Consider the following 18,252-nt stretch of genomic DNA (forward strand, 5'->3'; position numbering starts at 1 on the left):
GTCAAATTTCTGTGGAACTAGTTACTAAAAAATAATTCATTGAGCCAACAATTTATTTTTTACAGTGCAGGAAGATGGTACAGGAGCATCGGAGCCCACTCTGCTAGACTACTCAACAGCTTTTTTCCACAGGATGTGGGAGCTCTCAATTCCACCCACCACACCCCCTCTCTTATCCACATTATAAACTGTAAAGGGACAATAACTAGGATTTACCCCCATCTAGTGGTGAAATTGTATTTTGCATTCAAACGAATCGTGCTCTCTAGCGCCTCGCTTTTCCAAATGTGTGTTGCAACTACGATATCCGTTATGTACTCATTGATCTCCTTGTCCGTTTCAGCTGGTTCACGTGTTCTGAATGAAAACGCGTTGTGGAAATGCATTGGTAGGTTAGTGTTTTTGTCCCTCTCTGCTATTATAGTTTTTTAGTATGGCAGAACGACATGGAAGCTTCCTTGGACTTACCTGTTCAATGTAAGTAAAAAGAAGAAATTCTAAGCTTACAAAGAAAAGTCAGATCACTGGCAGAGGTCATTTGACACCAACGAGGACATATTTATGTATAAAGATATTGATTTTAATTAATAAAACACTTAAAACCAGGCCCGGTTCTAGGCTTGCTGGACTGGGGGGGCAGTCAGGATTTTTGGGTGGGCAGCCATTTCTCGACTAAAATGATTCATACACTAAAATTATGGATGTTTCAATCCAATATTATTTTGCATATGTCTTATTATAAAAGGCCATTGATATGTCATTTTGCACATTCAAATTTTAAAAGTAGATGCAATTAAATTAATGATTTATAATGTTATAATGATTACACTAGTTTGACACATTTAGTTAATGAAATCAGGCAAGCAGGTGATATAAATACAAAGCTGCACATATAGCTATATTTTATTCAAGTTTACACTGCATTTAATCTATTATTTCACTTATAGATAAATCAAAGCCATTCTTATACCTACCCAACCCAACATATGCCTTTATTCTAAATAAACACTTGTTAGGAACTTTATTTCCACTTCTCAAACATTTTCTTCATTTAAAATAATGTATTTTCAATGTGATATATGTGATAAGCTGTATTGTCATTAATTTCTGACCCTATCATACATGCTGCTGCAGCAACCTCAAATATCACAAAGCACAACGCTTTAAATAATATATTTTGAAACATCATGCAATTTGACATGCATGAAAAATTCGTCAAATGTTATCCTGTTTGCCTATTACGGCACCAGACAAAAGCTCAAGCCCTAAAATACTGTAAGTGTGATTTGCGACAAGACCAAAGATAAATCACACTGCTTTGTTCATAATACAGCAAATTAGATATTATAATACAACGCAACATTATAAAATACACCGTTTTACCTTACGATGACCTTACGGAGTGAAAGCTCCTCTTGAACTTAAAAGTCTGTAGATTGTTGCGTGTGAAGTTTTCCTCAAACGCGAGCTGAATGAGCTGATGAATGACGATGACAAAACCGCTAAAATTTCATTTTAAAACTGCACGCGATGCTCAGCTGTTACAATACTGTATATTTACTGTATAACCATCTTATATCATTTATATCTACTATATAGTATGCCACAACCAAACTGCATATTCCAATTTTAATAAACAGAACTACGTCTAAAACAAACTTGCTGCTGGAGACTTGCCATTGGCTGTTGTATTTGAATGAATAAATAATGAGGTGAGTCCAAGAGAGGATAAGAGGATATTTTGGGCATGTTTTACTGTTTTAAGTTTTAAATTAATATGTGTTGGGTTATTTTTACGTTTATGTAATACTAAATTGCATTGTTTCTGATATATATTTTAAAGATGTTTTTTTTTAGTTACCGTCATAGAGAACAGTAGTGCTTTTTCTGTGACTTAAATACTGCTGAAAAGACCAACAAGGCTTGAATAAGCTAATCAGATGAGTGTGGGCGGGAGCTGTAAATGCTAACGTTTGGCTAAAGAAGACATTTTTTGTTTAAAGACACTCCGTTATTTTAAGGTTGGCTGGACATTTTTGGGGGGGCAGAAGGAAAATCTGGGGGGGCAATGCCCCCCCCAGCCCCCCGTAGACCCGGCCCAAAACTCTACTCAAAACTGAGTATGCTACACACAGGTGAGTGGGCTGAACAAACCACCTGTAGTAACAGACTTTCTCCCTTAAATATGCACCAGACACTTTATTATTAACACTCATTATTAAAAAGGACCTACTACGAACTGAACAAATGTTTACCGTGAATGCATTATAAATCATTTGCACTATGCTCCTTAAAAAATACCTCTTTTGCACAATACAATGCACATTTGTTATTATTATGTAGTTATTATGTTATTCAAGTACTTGTATAGTCTGTCTTATGTGTATGTACAGTCAATTATTTATTTGTAATGAGGTTAGTTGTAACACGGACCATTTACATTGTTGCAGGGTTGAGTGATTCGTTTTTTTCTGTATTATTTTCACGCTGCCAAAAGACAATCTCCCGCAAATTATTGGAAATGTATAATGTTTTTCCATAGAGTTATTGATGAAACATTTTTTCATCATGTTTTTTTTCGGTTTCTGAGTTGGGTGTGTAAGATACCAAAACTAAAACATAGCATCGTTTTGGAATTTTTGAATTTTTTGTAGGTTTGATAATATTTTCACTTAGCAGGGTTAGTTGTAACACTGTGTTATCTTATCAGATTTTCCCTTGGTGTGAGGTGTGTTAAGAGTGTCCAAACTTGATCGGAAGAACGTCGGAGCCGCTTCGATCGTAAATATTAAACATGAACCCTTGAGATTTTCACGTGAAACGAAACAATATCCAATCAGAAAGCAAGATGATGGAAGATTGAAGCAGTCATGGCAGCCGCACAAAGAGAAGCTGATGCAAAGTGAACTTGTACAGACCATGTTCCCGCTGTCTCCACGACTTCACCCAAACCCTTTTCTTTTTTTCATGATAATAAAGAATATCTATAATGATGATGTTTGACGAGTATTGCTTTAGGTTCAAATGCATGTTATAAACGACTCAAACTAACAGTGATTTCAGATTGATAAGGACTTACTCTTCAAACACCGTAGTACATTAAATAGCTGTGCATAATATCGGCTGTGCAATTCAGAATAGTTATTAGCATTTTCAGCACTTATTATTGCATGCCTAGTTTTTTATTCTATAGCACGTTTAATCCTGTAAATTACGCTTGAACTTGGACCTATTGTGCGAGTTGTTTTTGTTTAGTACCGCATGGTTTATTCACATGATGCTGCTGATTGGTCTGCAATTCTGACACACCCACCAAACAAGAAAAAACATCTCAAACCCTGTTGCACACCGGTGTACACCGTTTCCAGAAAACATGTCGTTCAAACCGTAGCAAAACTTTGCGCACTGGTTTGATCTTGAACATGCCCTAGGACATAGGGCTGTCAAAATAAATGCGTTAATAACGTGTTAATGCAAATTCATTTTAACGACACTAATTTTATTAACACACGATTAACGCAACACGCAATTTCTGTTTGACCCACAGCTGGATGAATTGAGACGCAGCAAGGACAAGGCTCAAAAGCGATGTCTGACGCAAACGTCTGAAGCACATGCACACAAACGCGCGAGTGCGTGACCCTGATATATATAGACATCTAACACAAAATTACAGGTTTAAAAATATCTGTTTTGACAAGAAATCACGCAGGTATGACCTATAATCTGTTATATCTGAAGTGAATGTTTGGTTAACTGTTAAGGAAAAGTATCTGTTGTGTCATTATATTAAACCCTTGCATAAGCCTACAGTATTTTAAAGTGGTCTGTCTCAATGTCAAAATTATACAATAAAAGAAAAACATATATGTATATTGATATTGTTTTTGCTCTGCGTTAACAGGTATAGTTCTGTCATGCTTTGTCAGATTCCAACAATTGTTTTGAAGTTTTTTAATAGAGAATGTTAAAATATAAATGACACATTTTTGAAAATTTGCTCATCCCAACTCAATTTGCCATCACAGGTCACAAATTATGCAGCAGCAAACAGAAATGGAGAAAGAACAAGGTCTTCTAAAGGGAAAAACATTTATAAAACTATGACTGATGGTTCTGTTGAAAATGTAAACAGGCTGTTGTAGACATACATTTGCATATAGCATTAAAAACTTAAAAAGTGTTACATTTAGGTAAATTTAGAACAGATAAAAATGTGTGATTAATTTGCGATTAATCGCGGGTTAACTCATGAAATCATGCGATTAATCGCAATTAAATATTTTAATCTGTTGACAGCCCTAATATATATATATATATATATATATATATATATCAGGTTCAAGTTCACTTTATTAGTTAAGCGCTTTAAAAAAGGTTGATGTAATGATGCACCGTGAGGCTGAGGATCCATTTGCAGTCTTTATTGTCTCTCAATGTAAAACAGAACAGATTAAACACCAACAGTATAATGCAAGGGACAGACAAACTCGTAGTCGTTAAACAGGCAGGAAATCAAGGCAGGCAGCAAACACTCGTAATAATGGGTAAACAGATCAAAGTCACAAACCAGAATATAAACAGACAGGGTAAACGCTCAGAGATGACAGCCGTGGCAAATCAAGACTTCGCACTGAATGAAAGTCCTAGTGGAGTTTAAGTAGGGTTCATGATGAGGTACAGGTAGAGTGTAATCAGTCCCGGTATGTGGAATCATGGGAAATGAAGTCCGAAATGAGCATTAAAACTCAGGGGATGGCTCCCTCTGGTGGCGATCAGAGGACGAGGCGGGGGCTTCGTTCATCACAGTTGAGACATACCAAAGTGCTGTACATAGTCAGGCATACAGTAAAAGCATAATAGTAAGACATAAAGCTTAAAACACATGACACAACAAATTAAAAGGCAGGGTGTCCATGGCTAGTTACATAATATCTGCAAGAGGAACTGATCATTGGAGCGAAGGCTCCTATTAGAGCTGTAACGAGAGAATAGAGTAGATAGATATGGGGGGGGCATGATTATTTAGAGATTTATACACCAATAGTACAATTTTGAACTCAATGCGAAACTCAATAGGTAGCCAGTGCAATGATCTAAGAAGAGATTGTAACATGATCATATTTCTTGTAACCCTTCAGAAATTTGGCCGCTGGGTTTCCACTAGTTGAAGTTGGGAAATTTGGGACTTTGTGATGCCATAATAAAGAGAGTTACAATAATCCAGCCGCGATGTCACGAAGGCATGGATAGCAGTCTCCAAGGGACGCTCAGAAAGGAATGCACTGTAAAAAAAAATCCTGTAAGTCTCTGTAAGTCGCCAGAGAAATTCCGTCAAATTACGGTAAAAAATGTTTTTCAAAATTACATACAAAAACCATAAAAATACAGAGAATTTAACAGTCCTAATTCATTATTCAATATTACTGTTAATAATTGTTATAAAACTGTAGAAAAACAGATAAATTATGTGAAAATACATGAAATACAACTACTTTTCAGGTCAATCCCTGTAAATATACGGCTAGTTATTTTATTAAATTGCTCTGTATTTATACAGTAATATTATTTTAAAATACAGTTTATCTTTGTAAAATAACTAAAAAAAAAACACCTGTATAAAAACGTATTAAGTATGTGAAAATACATGGTTTAATTTTAGAAAGTGAGCGAAGATGGAAAAAAACTAGAGCTAACAACAGAACTGATCTGTTTATCGAAGAATAGATTTGTGTCAAATATAACCCCAAGATTCTTTACATGGGGAACTGTAGTAGGATAAAAAGGCTGGAGATCAGAAAAGTTGTGTGTTTTGGCGTTAGATGGGCCAAAGATTTCAGTTTTATCCGAATTCAAAAAGAGAAAGTATATATATAAGGATATATATATATAAAACATACTTATGCTAAAACAAACATTGCTTGACAATAAGACTATACTTAGAACAAGCAAATGTGATTTTTGTATCATTTTGCATTCAGCAAGTAAAAATTGGAAATTAAAAGTCCTGTTGAAAAAAATCAAAGCAAAGGAGAAGCCAAAAACCTTACCCATATCAGATTAAAAGCCATTTTAATTAAACTTTGGTCTAATATTAATAAAACAACACACATTTATTTGCTTTAAATGACAAGTTTATTTGTTGTTATAGTACTTCTATGTCTGATTATTTCTAAGGGATGCAAAAGGCATCGATTTCATGAAATGACCCACAGAGTGAATCGCATGAGGAGATTGCAGGGTCCCAGTCCGGCCTCCAGTTATACCCTACAAACAGTAAGGTACAGTTTTGTAAAAGTGTCACATTGTAAAGGATATTAGTGACCCCACAAACACATTTGAACATTTGCAACCTGAAGTCTCTATCAGTTTTTTACAGACGCTAGGACACATTTCTCAATACTTAGGAGGTCACTTTTGCAAAACTCTTCACACAGTGAGTACAACAGAAGTCTATGTGGGCTAAAATGATGAACAATTATCATTGCTTTGGCACAAAATGCATTCAATAACTACATATAATATCTATAATAATAATAATACATCTCTCAAATTTCATGAATTCTTTTCTTACTCAGACACAACAACTGCCAAAACTCTTTATACATACAGGCCAATTTGCACATGCTTACATAGTGTTTTCAGAACTGTTAAACTTATGTTCAAAACAATAACATAATATAAAATTGAATAAGACAGCAATTTGCTAAATTTCTACAGTAATATTTTAATAAAATATATTTTAAATCTTAAAATGAAATGCTATAAAAACTATTGGACAATTGGACTAGCCACAGCTGTCCACATCCGAGTAGATAAGCATTACTATTGTATCTGTATCAGTGGATGGAAATGCGCAGTGCAAAAAATAAATAAATAAACAACAAAAAATATTGACAAATTCTGCATCATGTGTGATTCATTCCAGTAACATGTATTGCAATGAATTATAAACAGAGATGTGTCCTTGTTTAACACAAGAAAACATTGTATAGTGCTACATGTTGTTAGTGTTTTATGGGTCATTGTTTTGTGGGTGACAAAGTGTGTTTGTCGGCTGTCAACCTTTGCTAGTGTTCTGGAAGAATGAGTTGATTTGAGACCTGAATAAAGTGATTTGGTAGTTGTAGTGCATTTTGAATGGGAAATGAACTGCCTTGTCAAGCTTAAAGTCGGTTATGAAAACTGTTTTGCAAAAGTGACCTAGGTATTGAGAAATGTGTCCTAGCGTCTGTAAAAAACTGTAAAGAAAAATGAAGATTATAAAAAGTTTCTTACTCTTCCGGATATCCCGTGTTGAGTTTTCTGTGAAAGGAAATAAGAAATCTCTAAAATGAGCTCGTTTTCATAAGTGTTTTTATACTTTGTTTCTCACACTTACGGCAGAGATTGTTTTCACACGTCTCTGTGCCACAACCGCTGCATGATTCGCCCTTTTTGTATGGAGACAAATTAGCATAATTTCCTCTGTGAAAACAACAAATGTACAGCAGCCAAAGTTAGGTTTCTGGCACACAGGTGGATAAAAAAAGATCAGGTCATGTCACATTACATTTACAAACATGTGTAGTGCATATGAAGAGTTTGGTTCCAAAACGCAATAAATCCATTTTGACAAATTTTGGTAAAAAAGTGTTTTCTATACCAAAAAAGTGACAAAATGAAAACAACTATTTTCTGTTACAAACTTTCACATACCATCTTTAGGTTATATAAACATAAAAAATTCAAATCCATGAGTTGATTTTCAAAGATTTATTATAAAAACAGATTATTTTTTCCACAAAATGCAATAAATCCATGACAAGTTTTTATTCAAAATGTTATAAATCTATTGAATCAATAGCCTATATAAATGTGCATTCATCTTTGCCCTGTTATATTCATTTAATTGACTAGTTGTACACACTAATTAAAATCATTAATGTCATTAATCAAACACTTACTATGTCATATTAAGAACCCTGTCATTGCGGTTATACTTGACGTCCTCGCTTAACGTTTTTCACAGCGATCAGCTGTAAAATGTTTTGGTCCTGCTCGATTTTCGTTGACTTTGAGTAAAATTATGGAAAGTTTTAAGATCTCCTGAGGTCAATCACGCATGAGAAGCTTGATGCTGTCGGGAGAACAAGCACCCGTCTCCGAGTGCCTCTCAGGGAAATTATTAGATGTTGATGGCTTACGTTTCTTTCCCGTCACAGAAAACCATCACAGGTTTATCAATGCTATTAAAGTGTTATTTTGTTTTGTTTGTTGATCACGAAGTACAAAGTAGATGAGGAAAACTAGGACTCCATGTACTCAGCGCGCCGCCATATTTGGTTACATTGCGTGAATGGTGCGCTGTAGGATTTATTGCGTTCTGTAAAAAAGGGGGAGTGGCGTTTATCGCATTTTGGGAAAAAAGGGAGAAAAGATGACAGAATAACACGGCGGATATTGGATTTTGCGTAAAATTACGAATTTACTTTTAACTACTGACCTGATACATAATACTGATTTTGGCAGTAACTCATTTTTTTTTTCAAAAATGGCGTTTATCGCGTTTTGGAACCAAACTCTTCATATATGTGTTCACACTAGAAGAGTCACAGGTACACACTGCGCAGCATACTTTTACACTTACGCTGTTGCATAGTAGCACACAAATACGGTTCCAGGAGATGATGAAAAATGTGTTTCAGCAACACCATTCAGACATGCTTGTGCAGCACAACCAACTTTGTAAGTGTCCGCCCAGACAACCTGGAGAGAGAGAGAGAGAGAGAGAGAGAGAGAGAGAGAGAGAGAGAGAGAGAGAGAGAGAGAGAGAGATTTCACTGTAAACCAAATTCCAATTGTCTGCAATTGGTCAGCTGGGTAAGATGTAAGCATTTGTCAGATGTTAAACCACAAATTAATTGACAAACAACTGTGTACCTGTGTATAGTGGTAGCATACTTTGGAGCAGTTATTACTATCATAGTTATAATATTGGTCTTCAGCCACCCATAACTGTATAGCAGACTGCACTTTGAAAGTTCCATACGAAGCACCGGCCCAGATGTTTTCACCCACAAGTGTAAAAATGGGATGCATTCTGTCCGGTTGCTGAAGATGAGGGTTATGCTTATAGACGCAGTTACTCGCCCATGCCTGTGCGCTTATCGCCAAACCCTCATCCCATGTCTGCAAAAACATAGGACAGGCAATAGAGACTGTTAAAATTAAATGCAATTGTACATTTCATGAAGCAATAAAAATATTACATTTCATTTGTTTAGAACATTTAGAACATAACTACAACTTTAAAACTTGTAACTTGGTATAAGCACTTCTTGTATTTTTGCTTGCCTATGACAAATTGCTTTATTACAATATTCTGGCTGATACAGTTGCTATAGTTGCGTATTTGCAAGTATTTAAGATTAAATTTATGTATTAATTGTTCAAATGTTGGAAATATTTTGTCAATGAAGAGGTCTATAATTCCATGCAACTCTTTTCCCCTTTGCTGTTTATTTTTCAAGCTATTCAAGCAAATAATCTGGCCCCTCATGTATGCTTTAAATGTTTACCAAAAGGTGGATCTTTTGATCTCTGGATCATCATTTTTATGCAAAAATATCTCAGTTCTTCTATAACTTTATCATCCAACAAAAGAGCATTATTAAACCGCCATTTTTTTGTTTGGTCCCAACCATTTATTAGAAGAATTCTTGCATTAATACGGTTCATTATCATCACAAACCCAGGTTGCAGCGTTTTCTTCCACTTTTCAAAGCGCTCGCCTGTGAACACGAGTGGAGGAGTGATGATTCCACACTTATTTTCATATGATTTCAGTTATGGTTTCAAATCTTACATCTGATCTGCATTCAAGAACTTCAAACATCTTCTGTGATAGTTTAGTGATAGTTACAAACTCATGATATTTACCATGTATCTCATGTTGCTGGCAGAAGGCTTCACATTGGCTCGGTGTCTGTTGTGTTCTTTGACGCACTCATCGATAAACGCTGGGTCTGTGATGTCATAAATAGGTTCAGTGGTCTTTGCACGAGGGGCAAAATAAAGCAGACCGATCACATGAAGCAGAATATGCAGAAAGTCACTCATTTTTGAGTTGGACTGCAAAGCACAGAGAGGAAAACAAACACAAGCGGATGTCTCTCATAAACTATCTTTAACATCATCTGATTTCCTGCTCACTTATGCAATTTCATGCACTTTTAGTAACCAAACTGATAGATTCTGCTGACAGTGCTAAAATGATAGATCCAGTCATGGCTACATCCAAAATCGTTACACTCTTAAAATAACACATCTTGTGTCTAGTTAAGGACAACACATCTAGTGTGTTGTCCTTAACTTAAAGGAATAGTCTACCCTTTTGCCATATTAAACTATGTTATTACCTCAACCTAGACGAATCAATACATATCTATCTTTTTCTATGCGTGCACTGTACAGCGCATCGTGAATGTGCCAGCATTTAGCCCAGCCCCATTCACTCCTATGGTACCGAACAGGGAAGCCACCAAACACTTCCGTGTTTTCCCTATTTAAAGACTGTTACATAAGGAGTTATACCAGTAAGTATGGTGCCACAAAATACAACTTTTTTTTTGGTACCATAGGAATGAATGGGGCTAGGCTAAATGCTAACACATTCACAACGCGCTGTAGAGTGCACGCATTGAAAAAAGATAGATATGTATTAATTCATCTAAGTTGAGGTAATAACATAGTTTAATATGACAAAAGGGTAGACTATTCCTTTAACACATATCTGTGTTATTTTTGGAAAAACACCCTTTTATTTATATGAACTCAAAATCAACACGAAATGACATAATGTGTTAAAAACAACACATAATGTGTTAAATAGTTTAACACAAAACAAAGTGTTAAAATTATGTGTTAATTTTAACACATTGTTTTGTATTAAACTATTCTTAATTCTTAATGGGGAGGATTTAAAAGTTGGACTTAAGCCGAGTATTCTGATAAGTTGTCAGGTAAGGGCCGGGCTAGAGCTTAAGGGTCTCGGGCTATAGGGCCAGGGCAGAGCCTAGATTTCATTAACATTAATTGAGTTGTTTATTCAGGGTCTACTGAATGCAAAGAATTCTGCTTCTGAAAGGTTCAGATAATGATAACAATCAAAAATTGTTAATTTCAGAGTGTTTATTTATTTCATTTAAGAAAAACTTAAGTAGCCCATAAAAAGCTAATACATTTTGGTGCAAGTTTTTAATTGAATTTACATTTTTACACTTGCTAAGTGTTTCTCATCGGTAGATAATTTTACATGCACACTTGGGTTCTTCACGCCCACTTGGGCCAAGTACAGGAAACACGTCATGAAAGTAGTCAAGTGGTACGCAAAATGTAGGTATTTGGACGCAGCCAGACTTTGCAGACTCTGCAAAATGACCACAAGGTAACAGATGCTAGAAGAAGATAAATGCACTTTATGCTAAAAGTTACTTACAGATGAGAGACTTGTCATTGCTGGTCTTTATCACAGTAGAGACCTGTACAGGACATATTTTCAGTCCAGCTCCTGCCCACTCTTGCAAGATTCTGTCCCGTTCTCGCTATAATATATGTATTATATTCTCCTGCTCCCACCCGCAAAATCACACAGGATACACATACGTTTCATTTTTTACTGTACTGACTGTATTAGGGGAGACCGGGGCTGGTTGTCTCACGGGTTGGTTGTCAAACTGCTTATTCCAGACATACTACATGGCACTGTGGTACCATTTTGATATCAATTTCACCCAACTTGCCAACCTGAGTAATCTGAACAAGCAGTTTAAAAAAAAACAATGGTCGGAATGGTTCCCAGCATGCATTGCGACATGTTCACTTCTTTGGTTAATATTTACTAAAAAAGATGACTGTTTTAATGTTTGCTGGATTTATTTATGTTGTTATGTTGTTAATGTTAGTTATATGTTATATTTAGAGTAATTTTTAAAGAATTATGTTTGTTCATTGTTACCATGATTGAGAAGTGTGTGTTCAGTGTAGAGGGCAGCACAATGAGTTAACGCGCATCATTGTTGCCTCACAGCAAAAAAAGGTCTCTGTTTCAAAAAAGGGTTCACTCCCACAAAACATGCAGATGCTTTTATCCAAAGCGACTTACACTGCATTAAAAGCTAGACATTTTTATCAGTACTTGTGTTCCCTGGGTTTGAACCCATGACCTTTTGCGCTGCAAACACAATGTTCTACCACTGAGCTACACAGGAACACAAGAACTATCCTTTACCCAACTTGTATCTGTATTAACTTTGCGGATAGATGCTGGAATACAGTTGTAATAGTTGAGGGGACTTAAGTCACTAGTTGAGTAAACTTAGAAATTTGCTAATAGCCTAATCAGTTTAAGTTGGTTCAACTTTTGGTGTAAGTTGTCATTGCTCAGTAAATTGAGTTAGGTGAACTACATCATCCAAAAGTTGAGTAAACTCAAAAAAGCTGTGCAGCAAGTTGCCTTGAAAATGTAAGTTAAGTCAACTTTTTATTTTTTACAGTGTTGAACCTCTATAGGACAACCAACCCCATACCCCGTGACAACCAACCCCGTGATGGGGTTGGTTGTCACATTGTGTCAGAGTGTCTTTGATGGTTAATTACTTCCTGTTACAATAAATTCTAAAAGTAAAAAGTATACACATTTAAAGCCAAGACTCCAAAGTTTCATTTCATGTAGGAATTACTGCGGAAAGATTTTTTTGAAGATGAGCAATTCATGCATGAGTAAAAATTGTGACAACCAACCCCGGTCTCCCCTACAGCTATTCTTCTAGTTAAAGAATTAGTCAATTTAGTAAAAAAAAAAAAAATCCAGACAATTTACTCACCATCATGTCACCCAAAATGTTGATGTCTTTCTTTGTTCAGTCGAGAAGAAATTATGTTTTTTGAGGAAAACATTGCAGGATTTTTCTCATTATAATGGACTTTAATAGAGCCCAACATTTAATACTTAACACTTAACAGTTTTTTTCAACAGAGTTTCAAAGGACTCTAAACGATCCCAAACGAGGCATAAGGGTCTTATCTAGCGAAACGATTGTCATTTTTGACAAGAAAAAAGAAAAATATGCACTTTTAAACCACTTCTTGTCTAGGTCCTGTCCTGCGTGACCTAACGTAGTGTAGACCCCGAAGCCGCCTCCAGGCGCCGCCATTTACGCCATTTAGAAGTTCAACCGCCATCAGCCAATAATTTCCTAAGCCAAATTGAGCCGCCAGCTGATAAAGTTTGGCTGAGCCGGCTAGAATTATTTGCATAAAATAATAATTCTATCACATAGAGACATATACACACGAAATATTTAAACAATACCCGAGAACTATTTTCCGACTGGTTTCATAACAGCACAGTCTTGAGGCCGTTTCTCAATCAGCCTCCGGAGGTCGCATGCAGGCTGCATACTTCATCAAGCCTGGTTTATTTAAGTTAACTGAGCATTACATTCGCAAGCCATACGCATATTACAACAATTCACGATTAACTAAGAATAAGAATAAACTTTATAATTGTTAATATTTTGATGATATATGCAGCGTAAAAAGGCGACCTCCGGAGGCTGCAGTCTATATTACAGTTTTTATATAAAAAAGTCTCATTTTCTCATTGCTTGGAAAGATTGAGATCTAGTTAATCAGTATAACATATACATCACATAGTGGCAGCTTCAGCCATTTGCAGCTATGAAAGTTTGGCGGCTGCAGCAGCCATTTAGGTTTGACTGAGCTAGCCAGCCAATAACTTCATCAGCCAGCCATTATTCTCAAAACAAATGGCTTCAGGCTCTAGCGTAGTGAGTGACGTAGAGAGGTCACGTGTTACATATATGAAACACACATTTGCGGACCATTGTAAACAATAAACTGACACAAAGACATTAATTAGTATCATTCCACATACAACAATGTCGGAACGGTCCTCTTTCTCCACACTTGTAAACACTGGGGCGGAGTTTTGCATTCTTCCTCTGTGACCTCTTGACGTCATGACGTATTGCATGAGGCCACGCTGGCGCATCACGACCGGATCTAGATGAGAAGTTGTGGTTTAAAGGTGCATATTTTGTATTTTTCTTGTCAAAAATGACAATCGTTTCGCTGGATGGGACCCTTGTGCCTCGTTTGGGATTGTTTGTAGTCCTTTGAAACTCTGTTAAGTGTTGAGTTAAATGTTGGGCTCTATTAAAGTCCATTAAAATGAGAAAAATCCTGCAATGTTTTCCTCAAAAAACATAATTTCTTCTCGACTGAACAAAGAAAGACATCAACATTTTGGACAACATGGTGGTGAGTAAATTATCTGGATTTTTCTTTTAAGAAAATGGAATATTCCTTTAACTATATTCCTTTGAAAAGAAACTAAAAATAAACAAAATATGTTTGGTTTTATTTGAATGATGAAATCAAGGAACATTTCAGAAATACAGTCAGAACAATCAAAAATAGGCTAACAAAAATTTGCAATGAAAAATAACATAATTATGTACATAAAATAACAAAATAATTAAATCACTTACACTTGTCAAACAGAAAAGCATTTATAGGCCCTATACTGCTTAAGAATGTGCATTTTCTTTATTCCTCAATAAAATTTAATAAATAAAAAGAAAATTAACTTAATTATAAAATAGTTAATGTGTCCATGCAGAAATAACAGGTCATGCAATGATGATGGCTTCAGAATTATTGCGTCTCGAGTATGCGTCCGCAAATACTGAAAACTATCTCCGACGGTGCGCTGGAAGCTGGAATGCAAAAAATGTTGTGTTAATTTGCTTAATCTCGGAAATTCCTGACTTTTTCACCACTGGAGGACTTGCTTGGGACCGTGTGTTTCTGATCCGTCCAACTTGACCTTTAAATATCCTGTTTAATCGGAAACGATTGACACATCTCTGTCCATGGTATTGTCCTTTCATTCCACAAAGTCCTAAAAAGCAGCATTTTTGCTAGTGGCAGTGGGTTCAACTCTTCCACTAGCACTTTGACAGCATTGATTACAACCTGTCTTTAATTTTTATCAATCATCTTTCATTCAAATATTGTTTATAATGCTGCTCAACAATCACAGGAATCAGTGAGCTCAGATGACATGAGCTGACGCGCTCCCTCATGTGGTGATCTGTGTAAATTACACTGCATATGAGGGGCCACACGGGTAATAAAGCATACTTCACTTATGAATACATATATAAAAATATAGCTGCAAGCAGCAATACCGGGGTCAAGCCAAAAAGGGCACAATAGGATGTAAAATTAAGATTGGATAAGCAGATTGAAGAATCTAGGTAAACCTAATAATTTTAGATGAAAACAACAAAAAGTTATCAACAAAAATAATCTAAGTTCTTGTCTACTGCAATCGTCCTTCTGTTATTGACAATCATGGAACATTAGAGCACTGAAGGACATGTGAGTGGTGTTTGCAGTGGTAAAACATGGGTCACATCATGTTACAGCAAGTTTATTGAGTCAAAAGAGACCACCCCGTGTCTCTACGATGTTCTGATGCAGAGATATAGCTCTTGCAATAAACGGTTGATAAGGTATTCTCAATGGTTGCTAGGGAATGAATTGGCAACCACCAGTGATAATAGTCAAAGCCATGAAAGGATTAATCCATGATGACTCATGGTTTTAGATGTGTTGTTGCAGTAGTTTTAGGCAAAAATACCATATTCTATCTCAAAACCAGTAGTTGGCGCAATGACAAAATTGTGCATGCAACATCAGGTCATGATTGTGTTACATCTAGCTAGTTTTACGACTATATACTTTAGTTTAGTGAAGAAACAGTTGTATGACCATAGGGCTGGCTTGATATTAAAGATTTTGTTAAATTATAACGCCAACTAGTGGTGCAAGCATACAACTTTTTTTGTGTGGCCTCGGAATGTGCTCATGCATCAGCGTATCAAATCTAGTGAAAAAATCTAATTTCCTTACGAAGTTACAACCATTTATGTGTGAAAAACACAAAATTTGAGGTAATTTTTCGTTTTTTGCAATTTTCGGCCATTTCTGATGAAAATTTTAATATAACGCCAATATAACTTTTTGTTCAGAAGGTAAAGTTAGTTTCTTCCTATGGTGTTTTCGAGTCGATCGGAATAACACTCGCGGAGATATTCACGCATGTTTTTTAAGCGCTATTTTGCTGCGCAGGGTTAACCGTAAGGCAAAATCTGGCATGTTTGGTATCGTTGGACTCGGCGACTACTAAGGACTCCTAAAAAACAAGTCCGGTCACAATACGTTGATCGCAGTCAAAGTTATAGGTGTATAAATCATTTGTCTGGCCGCTAGGTGGCGCTGTGACGAAACTGTGCATGCACCCTCAATTCCTGACTGGCATCACAAGTACCAAGTGTCGTGTCAATAGGCCTAAGTTTGACGAAGATACAGTCTAAAATCAGTTTTTATGCGCTATACGTAAAATTCGTTAAGGCGGTATACGACAACGGATTGCTGTATCGAAATTCTTTTGATAACTTTTTGCCATGAGTGTCTCTAGATGATACATACCAATTTTCGTGGCAATCGGACAAAAGCTCTAGGACGAGTTCGAAAAAGTAGGTTTTACGAATAATTCAAAATGGCGGAAAATTTTTCATGACGGAAAATGACGTCAAAGGGTCCAATCGAATCGTCCTGAGCCAGGGAATCAGAGGAAACAAGAATTTTATTTCTAGGACTTATGGATCAGAAGTTATAAGCAAAAACATAAGTGTAACTTTGGACTGTTGGTGGCGCTAGCGGGTTAGAGATAGAGACTCCAAATTTGCTGTGGGGACACATTGGACTGTCCTCTATCAGTGTGCCAAATTTCATAACTTTCCTACGTACGGTTCTATGGGCTGCCATAGACCGCAATGGCGGAAGAAGAAAAATTTACTAACAGAAACAATTGCCAATATAGCTGCAAGCAGCGATACCGGGGTCAAGCCAAACATGGCAAAAAATGATTCATACGTGATGACTGTCATGATTTAAGATCTAAGTTTGCATTAGTTTTATGAAAAAATAGCAATTTTGTCGTATCTTGAGACCACTAGGTGGCGCTGTGCCGAAACAATAGATGGTACCTCAGGTCATGACTGTGATGACACATACCAAATTTAGTGTAAATACAATAAAGCGATATGGAGATATAGCCTTAAATGACTTGACCACTAGGGGGCACTGACCAAACAATAAATTGTGACTCAGGTCTTGATTGTGATGACACCCACCAAATTTGGTGTTAATACGATAAAGAGATGAAGAGATATAGCTTCAAATCTTTTGACCACTAGGGGGCGCCGAAAAGTTTACAAGTCCTCCCAGAACATGTTGCTGACGAACCATACCAAGTTTCATAACAATACGCAATTGTGTTTCTGAAATACTTTAATTTAAAGAAAAAATTCAAAATGGCCGACACACAAAATGGCCGACCGAAAACCGTTTGGTATCGTTTGACTCGGCATGCCTCACGAAATCTAAAAAGACTAGTCTCATAATTTTACATTCAAGTTTGCAGTAGTTATAAGCAAAAATAGACATATTTTATATCTCATGACCAGTAGGGGGCAGTGTGACGAAATGGTGCATGCACCCTCAGGTCATCACTGTTATGACATATACCAAGTCTCATATTAATACACAAAAGTTTTGCGAAGATACAGGCTCAAACACATTTTGGCGTGCTCGCCCTCGCATTCTTTGATGCGTTATACGACAACGGATAGGTCTACCGAAAAGCTTTTGATAACTTTTTGTCTAGAGTGTCTCTAGATGATGCCTACCAAAATTCAAGCCAATCAAACAAGCGCTCTAGGAGGAGTTCGAAAAAGTAGGTCTTCAATATAATTCAAAATGGCCGACAGGAAGTAGGTTTGACTCAGACATACTTGGTACAGTCGGACTCAGCATGAGCCAAGGAATCAATAGAGTGAAGTCTTATGTCATAGTGGCAATTTAATCAAATGAAAAAAAGATTTTAAACAATTTATTTACATATCCTGACCACTAGGTGGCGCCGTCCTAAAGATTTATAGGTGCGCTCAGAACATGTCACTGATGAACCATGCCAAATTTCGTAGCGATACGCCATTCTGTTTGTGAAATACTGAACTTAATGAGAAATTCAAAATGGCCGACACCCAAAATGGCCGACCGAAGCCCGTTTGGTATTGTTTGACTCGGCATGCCTCAAGGAATCTAACAAGACCA

General features: G+C 36.4%; 2 long non-coding RNA genes across 2 annotated transcripts in view; one reads left to right on the plus strand and one right to left on the minus strand.

Moving 5' to 3' along the window:
* Positions 1-18,252, plus strand: part of LOC141360818 (uncharacterized) — a 261,227-nt gene that overhangs the window by 26,002 nt on the left and 216,973 nt on the right. The window contains exon 2 of the long non-coding RNA XR_012367064.1: positions 6,178-6,276. This is a non-coding gene — a long non-coding RNA (uncharacterized lncRNA). The remainder of the gene's footprint in view (positions 1-6,177; positions 6,277-18,252) is intronic.
* LOC129432707 (uncharacterized) lies at positions 5,613-8,751 on the minus strand. Its single transcript, XR_008640231.2, has 4 exons — positions 8,630-8,751; positions 7,382-7,467; positions 7,279-7,305; positions 5,613-6,267 (listed from the first exon to the last, which is right to left on the minus strand). It is a non-coding gene; the product is annotated as an uncharacterized lncRNA (long non-coding RNA).

This window comes from Misgurnus anguillicaudatus, chromosome 1, assembly GCF_027580225.2.
Source record: "Misgurnus anguillicaudatus chromosome 1, ASM2758022v2, whole genome shotgun sequence".
Taxonomy (NCBI): domain Eukaryota; kingdom Metazoa; phylum Chordata; class Actinopteri; order Cypriniformes; family Cobitidae; genus Misgurnus; species Misgurnus anguillicaudatus.